Genomic DNA, 9,435 nt, shown 5'->3' on the forward strand with positions numbered 1-9,435 from the left:
GCCAGTGATTCTTGCCATGATCGGGGCGAAGTATTAAGTACTTTTAACAGCCGCCCGTTCCGAGCTTCTGAAGAGCTGGACTGAATTCCTCTCGGCAGAAAATCTCGCGCATCCGCACGTCTCTTTATCGAGCAGAGACAGCGAGACAGGGAGAGAAAGATGGACAGATCACATGGGCAGACACGCAAGCAGAACAACAGACTGAAAGACATGGCACATGACAGATTGAGATGATGGAAGAAATTAATTTGTTTTTAAATTCAGAAAGAGAAAGACAAATAGAATAAAGGAAGGAAGGGTTCAGGGACAGAACATGGAAGGAATAATACATGGAAGAAAGGAATAAAGATGGAAGAAAGTTAGTGAGAAACTGTATATGCAGGTAAGAAAGTGGTTTTATGACACCTGTGGGAGTGATTAAAGTATTTTTCTGCTCTCCCACACGATCTCTCTATTCCACCTCAACCACTTCAAAACAAGACAAACAAGAAATGAAGAAGCTTTGTTAAATTATTTTTTCACAATAGTCATTTTTTCACTCCTTCTACTGGTGATTATGCTTCACAGATTCTGTGATAGAGCATTTGATAGCAAGTGTTTGTTTTGATCATCATGACGATACTACAAACTTTTTTTTGTGGTAGGTAGGTATTTTTGTCTTCGGATAACATCTCGTAAACAAATACTCGATAATATTGAAAAATAATTGTGACTTGCAAAAACTCCCATCATACAGAAAGAAATATATTTCGGTATTTTATACGCATGCTCAAACACATATTTCACCCCAAGGGTGGCTAACAAATTTAAAAGAAAATACGACAGGAAGAGCTTGTAATTCTCAAAAACAAAAACATCCCAAAAATAAAAACTTCAGTAGACCCTGGAACCCACAGCCTGCAGTGTCCCTCCGCACGTTCAAGCGGTGTGATTCTGTATTCATTCGTGTGAAATCATCGTGCGTACACTGGGTGATGGGCTTGGATCTCACAGTTGGGGGGTAGAGGGGTTGGAGGAGAAAAAAACAAAACTTATCATGGGAGGCAGGGAAGTAACTTCGTTAAGCACCCCAGTGCCCCTATCAGTTGACGTTCGCCAATGTAACATGGAAACCTTCGCTGGGGGACGTCACGGGAAAAATGTAGAACTCCCCTGGTTCAGCTTATCTCCGCGAAGGCAATTTGAGACAGACTTTGGAAACATTTCTGGCGATGAGATTTCTTCCTTCCTCTGCCTTTCCTTTCGCCAGGACCTCTGAAATTATGACTGCTTCACGCTGGGTGCGGAGGGCGGAGTAGTCCCTTAAGGAAACCACCGCAGAACATGCGGATTCTGTGAGGTACTGATAACAGAAAGGTCGAGACCCAATAGTTTCAGGCGTTCTCAGGTAATCGGGGTACGGGAACAAACACGGCAAGAAACAGTAGATAATAGGTTTAGAGAGAAGGGCCAGAGGGAATCTAATCATGTCAGAAAATGTATTAGAGGAAAAGCGTATAATCCAGTTGCAGTATTTTTTTCAAAAGAAATAAAAGCTATGTTGCTTTGCCCGCACAATACGAATGAAACACAGAAATACCAAGAGAAATAACATCGAAATTTTGCAGAATGAGGACAAAAGTCTGAAGAGGAAGATTAAGTAAGTATTTCAGAAATTCCCTGTACATCCAGACAGAAAAACATTGTTAATACTTGCAACTTTAACAAAAGGTTTGCTTAATATTTACTAGTTTTTTGACAACTTCAGCTACATCTAAGAAGATAAGCAAAGATAGAAATCGATGGATGCAACGCAAACAAATGGAGATGTTTTTAAAAGTAATTTTTCCTGTCAGGTTTTAAATAGAAGGGAAATATGCGATAATTGGAGTCGTCGAAATGTGAAACTATTTTACCTATGACAAATGCGGTTTTCGCAATGTGAACTTGTTGGACACATTACACATATCGATGCTAATTATGTTGTGAGAGCTTAATTAGGAACAAGGCATCAAGCCATCGCACTCCTTGTCCAGAGCACGGTGTGGTTATTCAACCGGCTAGCGACCGGTACGTAAGCACTACATACACCAGTCCTCCGTCACTTCCTCCCTGTCGCCATCACACTGCTGGCATTACTCTCTGGGCTTGCAAAGCATCATTGATTATGCCTCCACACACACACACGTACGCGCACACACGAATTGTTGATTATGCCTCCTCGTACACGCACGCACACGCACAAACACACATACACGAATTGTTGATTATGCCTCCTCATACACACACACACGTACACACACGTACACACACACACACACGAACTGTCAATAGACATCGACCCGAGCCCACTACACCTTCCTAATGGAGTCGCTATGTAAATCGCACGCGCTCCTCGCCACTTTCATTGGCTGATGGCACTGGATGCAGCGCGTGGAACGGAGGCGTCGGCCAAGTCTGAAAGCATGCGCAGGACGGCCATGGGGGAAAAGACAACTGTACATGGTTTGACATCGATTTGTTGAAATGGAAGATCTCCAAGGTGGGAGTGCAGAGAGTATTTTTGTGTACACTGCGGGTGCCTCTAGTGCGGCTCACACGGGGAGGGACTGTAGTCGACACTGAGAGAATCTCTGGTTGAGGTCGTTACATGTTCCTCTGTCCTCCAAATTTTTTCATACAAGAAATTGCGCAACAACACTGGAAGCACTAACTCTACTACTACTGCTACTTCTCCTACAACAACAACAACAACAACATACTTGCTCTATTTTTTTTTTACTAATGGTTATTTCCAGGAAAAAAAGACCCTCAGTTATTAATTCGTAGGCTTTGACTGATATTTCTTAATTATGATATGATGATTTCCGAGAAGTCTTCAAGAAATTTAATTATTTTATGAAAGACAAAACGATTGTGGACAAACGTATCCAGCCTCGATACCTAATGCATCCACGCTTACACAGACCTTTGACCCTCACCTAGATTGATCATCCTAACATCTGGTTAAACAAAGTATTCAGAATTAGATTCTCTCTAACACTGGGTTAAACGAGTATTGAGAATTAGACACAGATTTTCTTTGTGTCTTCATCACATCCATGTAAAATAATTATATATTTCAATTGCTGCTGTGTTTCAGACTGAATCTTCCGATGTTATCCCCATACAGAGATAAGACAGGTAAGAGACGGTTGCTTAAAAATTGCCAGAGATTCCTAAAAGAAGACCATTTCACCATTTCACTCTAATCTGAAAGTGTTTTATTTCAGAACACTTTTCTTTTATTAAATCAGCACATCATTTACATGCATAAACTTAAAGTAATCTCGAGTAAATCTACAGTTTAAAATATTTCTTAATGTTGTCCAATAAGGACAATGAGGACACGTGATTCAGGTGTGAATAGATACATGTTTTCACAATTACATTGCTATGTATCCTTTTTAGAGTATAGTTCTACATTCATTCAGGCATGTAAGTGTGTTTCGTGTAGGTAGCAGTGTGTCATGTCGGGTGAATCTTTTAAGAATGAAATATAGTACTATTTCTTAATTATATTTAAGCAGTCATATTTAGGCAATCAATATCAACAACAACAGAAAAAAACAAACTAATCCTTTTCTTGGTAATTGATTTCAGCATTTGACAGGACAAGATGACATTGTCTCATGATTTATGTACTAGAAGTCTAGACTAAAGCAGCAGCAGCAGCAACACCACCACCACCACCACCACCACCACCACCACCACCACACCACCACCACCACCACCACCACCACCACCACCACCACCACCACAACAACAACAACAACAACATAATAATAATAATAATAATAATAATAATAATAATAATAATAATAATAATAATAATATAATAATAATAATAATAATAATAATAATAATAATAATAAACATGATACCATCAGCAGCAGCAGCCCTCTTACTCAACATTATGTGATAGGTTCACCATAATTATGACAGTGACTAATGAAGAAAACTAGTTAGTAATCATCATCTCATTTTAAATGCTGATGATATAACAAACATTCTTTCAAAGTTGTTTTTTTATTTTTTTTTTTATAAAAAGATAGCTAGTGACCTTTATGCTCGACTGCTGGCTTTACGATACAAGAACGCTTTCGACAGGACTTGTGGAAGGCAAGAAGCTGCACTGAGTCATCAGACAGGTTAACAACAACACACACACACTCACACAAAAATCGTTACCTGGCGAGTCAGAGAGCGCCGCACGCGCGAGTAGGTCGCGACGTGGACACGAGAGACAGAGACAGGCTACAGGTGGCGCCGTGAGTCCAGGCTCCCGGGTCGCAGGTGTCATCCAGCCAGCTAGGAGCCACCGGAATACCTGTGCACCCGGTCTCAGAAGGTGAGATGATCGAACCGGACTGATAGACTTTATGTGTAAGAGCATTGGCAGCAGTGATTGACCCGAGATGTCTGGCTGTCCAACATACGGGGGCTTACATTCGATCCGTGGTTACTTGTGTGTGTGTTTATGTTTATAATAAAGAAAAGAAGAAGATGGCTAGGGCATGTGTGCAGAAGCGGTAGCTGGGCTCCCAATGCATACAAGTTATACCGGGTATACAGAACATGTAGCCACTCAACATCCGCGCTCTTCTAGAAATCCTCTGTGTATGGACCTCTGTGCTGGATCTCACCTCATTTCATCCCAAAACAAGCCTCCTTCACTTACACCCATCTGTCAGAAAAGCTGTCTGTTCTTGCAATTAGAGACCGCTTCTTTCGTCTTGAACACTTTCAGTTTTGCGTTTTTCACAACCATACAACCATACCCTTATAAAGAGAGCCTGCTTGTGCGTGTGTGTGTTCTTAGTGGGTTGTTGTAGTTGGTGTTTCAACTAATAAACGAAAACAATAAAGACTACAAATGGAGAAAAGAATTCTAAATATTTCTTTATTACTTTATAAGTAAATTAATGAAACAAATAGAACAGAAAAAGAAAAGGGGGAAATCCTTTGTGATCAAGAACTGATTATAGAGCATTTTACAGAGAATTATATAGGAGTAGGGAATCTGAATTATTAGACTTTCAACCAAACCATCAGGGAATGACAACTTAACAACGCCAACGGTACGAGCGAAACGATTGAGAAGGTTTAATAATAGAAAAAGAAACGGGAGCTCTTAGAAACATGAAACATGATAAAAGCCCAGGAAATGATTGTTTCCCAGTAGAATTCTACAAATCCTTTTGACAAGACTTGGAGCATTTCTAATGAGATCATTGAATGAACGTTTTGAAACAGTTAGTTTATCTTCCACACAGATACAAGGAACCATAACAATAATACCAAAAGGACACAAACATAAACATTTGTTTAAAAAAAAAAACTGGCGTCCTATTTCTTTACTAAACGTATCATATAACATTCCTTCGGCATGTATAGCTCAAAGAATAAAGCGGGTCATGCCATCTATCATTCATGAGGATCGGAGGGTTTTGCAAGGTCTACGGCAGATAATATCAGATCAGTATGAGATATACTATGCAATACTCAAAAACAAAAGAAACCAGAACTGTTACTTTTCGTGGACTTTGAGAAAGCGTTTGACTCTATTGTACTCTCATTCATTCAAAAAGCACTTAGACTGTTTAATTAATTTTAGACAGGATCTTCTACAGTGTGTTTTAGAAAGCTACAAAATCTTTTCTCATTATGAATGGACGTGTCTCCAGACGATTTTATATGGAACAAGGTTGTAGACAGGTAGATTACCTGTCGCCTTACATCTTTCTCAGTTGTTCAGATATTATTGCTATATAATTCAGAAATAATACCAACATGTAGAAATGTTGTACACTGAACCTTTTGTAAGTCGATCTTCCGTGTCGAAATTTTCCCTAATTCGAATTTTAAACATCAGTTGGTAGGTTTCCCATCATCCACAGATTTTAAATTTTCACCAATTTAGAGGATACTTTCTGGAAAAATGTTATTGAAATAAATGTATTTTAAAAGATGCATTCACTGTTTTTACTGACTTTTGCAATAGATTCCCCACCTAGTCAATGAATTTTTGCATGAAGTAGTATTCTTTTTTAAGACGTTTTTGTCTAAATAATGAAATATTACAAAAGTTTTGGATCTACTTGACAATAATGGAATACCGATAAAATTGGAAGTGTTCTAGCAAATGCATGGTGATATATAAATTTTGTAAATTGCTATAGTCGAATCGTGTTAATTAGTAACTATAAAAAAGATTTGTTACATGGAAAGAATCAGAAATATATTTAAATGCTATGCAACACTGTTATCCCTAATTAAACATAAAAAGGAACAAACGGGATAGACAGTAAACTGAAAATATTATATTCACAGACGTCTATTGTTAACAACTTCTGGAACGATCTCTTTACAAAGTTACAAGAAAAAAGTTCTCAGTGTAGAAACATTGAAGTATATTTATATTTGGAATCCAAAATGAATTTATACTAAATAAGATATTCAGGCTTATTTTAATCATGGCTAAATATTATATTTACAGAAGAAAATGTTTCAGTTAAATATGAACTTATCTGTACTGGAAGTAAAAATAAAAGAGATACTGCACAGAAAAATACAACTCTATTGCAAATTGTAAACCGGGCTTTTTCTCGCAGGAGTAGCTTCCAGATAAAAGACTTCTCTTTACATATTGAAAAAAAAGGAACAGAAAAAATGAGGGAAAAGAAAAGAAATTTGGAAAAGAGGAAATAAAATGAGATAGGAAAGAGAGAGGTGGAAAAGAGTTCTTTTCTTTTAATAATTGTAGTGTATTATTGGGAATATGTATTATTGAAAATGCCAGCATATAATGTGTATTCTCTGTAATCTTTTCATGAAATGGCTATACATTGATGTCTATATAAGAATGCCACATAAGATGCGTGCATATTTGTGTGTGTGAGCGAGAGAAACAGAGTGCAGGAGAGAAAGAAAAAGTAAGAGCAAGTGTGTTATTGTTATTGTTAAATTGTACATCTATATTTAAGCGATTGTGCTATAATGTTCACACAAAATAATAAAATGTTGCAAAAGGATCTTCAAAGGATGGATGTGAGAGGAAGAAAGAAAGAGATGAAGAAGATGTAAGACAGGAAGAAAAAAAAAAGATTTAAAAAGCGAAGGAACGGGCATTTTGCAAGGGGAGTCAACGTCCTTATGCAACCTTTAGACGGTCTAGACATGCAAAGTACTCATTACTTCGAGGAAACCGTTTTACCTGTTATCTGTCAACGGAGATCAACATCCTTTCACTCCCCTCCCCCACTCTAGCTGAACAGTTATGACTGGTCATAAGCGTCAATGAGACGAATAATAATAATAAACATAATAATAATAATAAACGTGTGATTTATCGGCGCATAATCTCTCTCACGAAGGAGCATGTTCTCAGCGCTGGAGACAAGAGACATGGACAGAATACGAAGGACGGAAGGAGAAACAAATATGCAGACAAGTACTAAAAGACATAAGAGACACAAAGAGGAATCAGAGAAATAACAGAAAGGATGGAGACTGTCATAAATCTGCAGAGGTAAGTTGTACCTGTCACACGCCACCTGTCCATTAGCTGTGACGTCACAGGAAGTGCCGGTGATCTGGATAGAAGACATGGCTAAGTAGGTGGATATTTTGCTAATATTTAGCAAACTCGCTCCGTGTGGCCCAGAGTGTAACGGTCTGCAGGCACAGCGATGACAGGTCGTCGACGTCACCCCAGGTGGCCCCCAACCCGCCCTGAGGTCCCGCCCGCGCCACAAATGTCAGCAGACATGAAAGGGAATAGACTCGTTTCAGGACTCCTTAGCACATATTATACACTAAAGTCCTGGTATTACTGCTCTGACCTTTCACGAACATTAGCGCCCTCTGTCGGATACTTATAAACATCTCTTATAATAATGACATTTCTTTAGCCACCTCCTCTCCTCTCTCCCTCCATCTCCCGAGAGACCTTAGATGAAAAGACCGATAGCGCAGAGCGAGTATGTATATAAGACTTCACGCACGTGCTTGATGCTTGAACTGTGACCTCGACAGACGGGTCGGTGAAGTGGGTGTGAGAGAAATTGGTGATTCCGCCTGAGGCAGAATCAGCTTCTGACTGTTCTAGTCGCGATTTCCTGACAGAGCTTGATGAAAACTTCAAAGTCTGGACTTCATACTTAAAGCTGAAGAGCTTACAGCAGGAGATAGACAGACGGGTAGGAAGCTTGCGCTACCAACCAAAGTAGCACCCTTCCTTCGTTTCTTTTTTTTTTCTTTTTTTTTTTTTTTTTGTTCTTTCTTTCTCTATGTACGTACATGCAAACACATATGCATTAAGGCAGAACGAATATTACAATATTTTACCACAAATAAAAGGAAAAATATAGGACACCCCTTACTCTCTCTCTCTCTCACACACAAACAAATAACTACACTTACAAATCTTACACCAAATAGCTCTGGCTATTCACAATAGGAATTTGGACAAGTCCTCCTCTCCATGCTCCCCACCTTTACCGAGGTAGACCCCAACAAGCCGAGCACGATCTCCCGACCCTCCAGCTATAGATACGACCCAGCCTGACGACTCTATTTATCCAAACCCATTTGTAATCCGCTTTACCTCTCGCCTCCGCCTCCTCGTGGACAGGCCTTTATCTGGACGGTGTTCATGACTCTAGTAACTGTCGCACGCTGCGGGCACTGGCCTCCCGGCTGCACCCAACAAGGGTGAGGTCTACAGTGGGGTAGACACCTACCCGTATCGCCTGACCGTATTATGGCGTTCACGCGCTGTGCTGATCACGTATTATACACTTCACGCCCCGCCGTTGACAGTTGACGTAGGATGACAATGGGCGAGCTGGAGGCTCAGACGTTACAAGCGGCACGCCGGCTCTCCACCTGTGTGGAGATAGGGGACATAACCGTGAGATACGGGACATGACCAGGGTTGTCTAGAAACCGGAAGCGTGTAGAGGCAACGGTGATGGAGGGCGACTTTATAATCAGTCGTTTCTATTGTAAATGTAGCGGACATGAAGGGATGGACCATCACTTACTGGAGGCCCAAGTGATGAAACTTGTCAGTAGTTAACTCTATCGGGTGGTTCCACCCGACGACCAGTACTAACAGACCAGCCTAACCACGTATATGTATGAATTTATTGTAAAAATGCGTCTTAATATGGCAAAGTTAATAATACGTCCACGCAAAATTTTACTAGCACAAACTCTGAATCACGATCAGATTCACTACAGAAGTCATACTACACAGTAATTTAACAGTTCAAAATTACAATTGCTTCAACAGTAACATTACTGAATTTCTTTTGACTAAAGCAGAGAGAAGAAAATTAAAGCAAGTGTTGAATTATACAGGAATTGGGATGATGCTAACTGTTAAAGAGTTAGAAATTATTTTAGTCTAGG

Source organism: Pomacea canaliculata, linkage group LG8 (genome assembly GCF_003073045.1).
Source record: "Pomacea canaliculata isolate SZHN2017 linkage group LG8, ASM307304v1, whole genome shotgun sequence".
Classification (NCBI taxonomy): domain Eukaryota; kingdom Metazoa; phylum Mollusca; class Gastropoda; order Architaenioglossa; family Ampullariidae; genus Pomacea; species Pomacea canaliculata.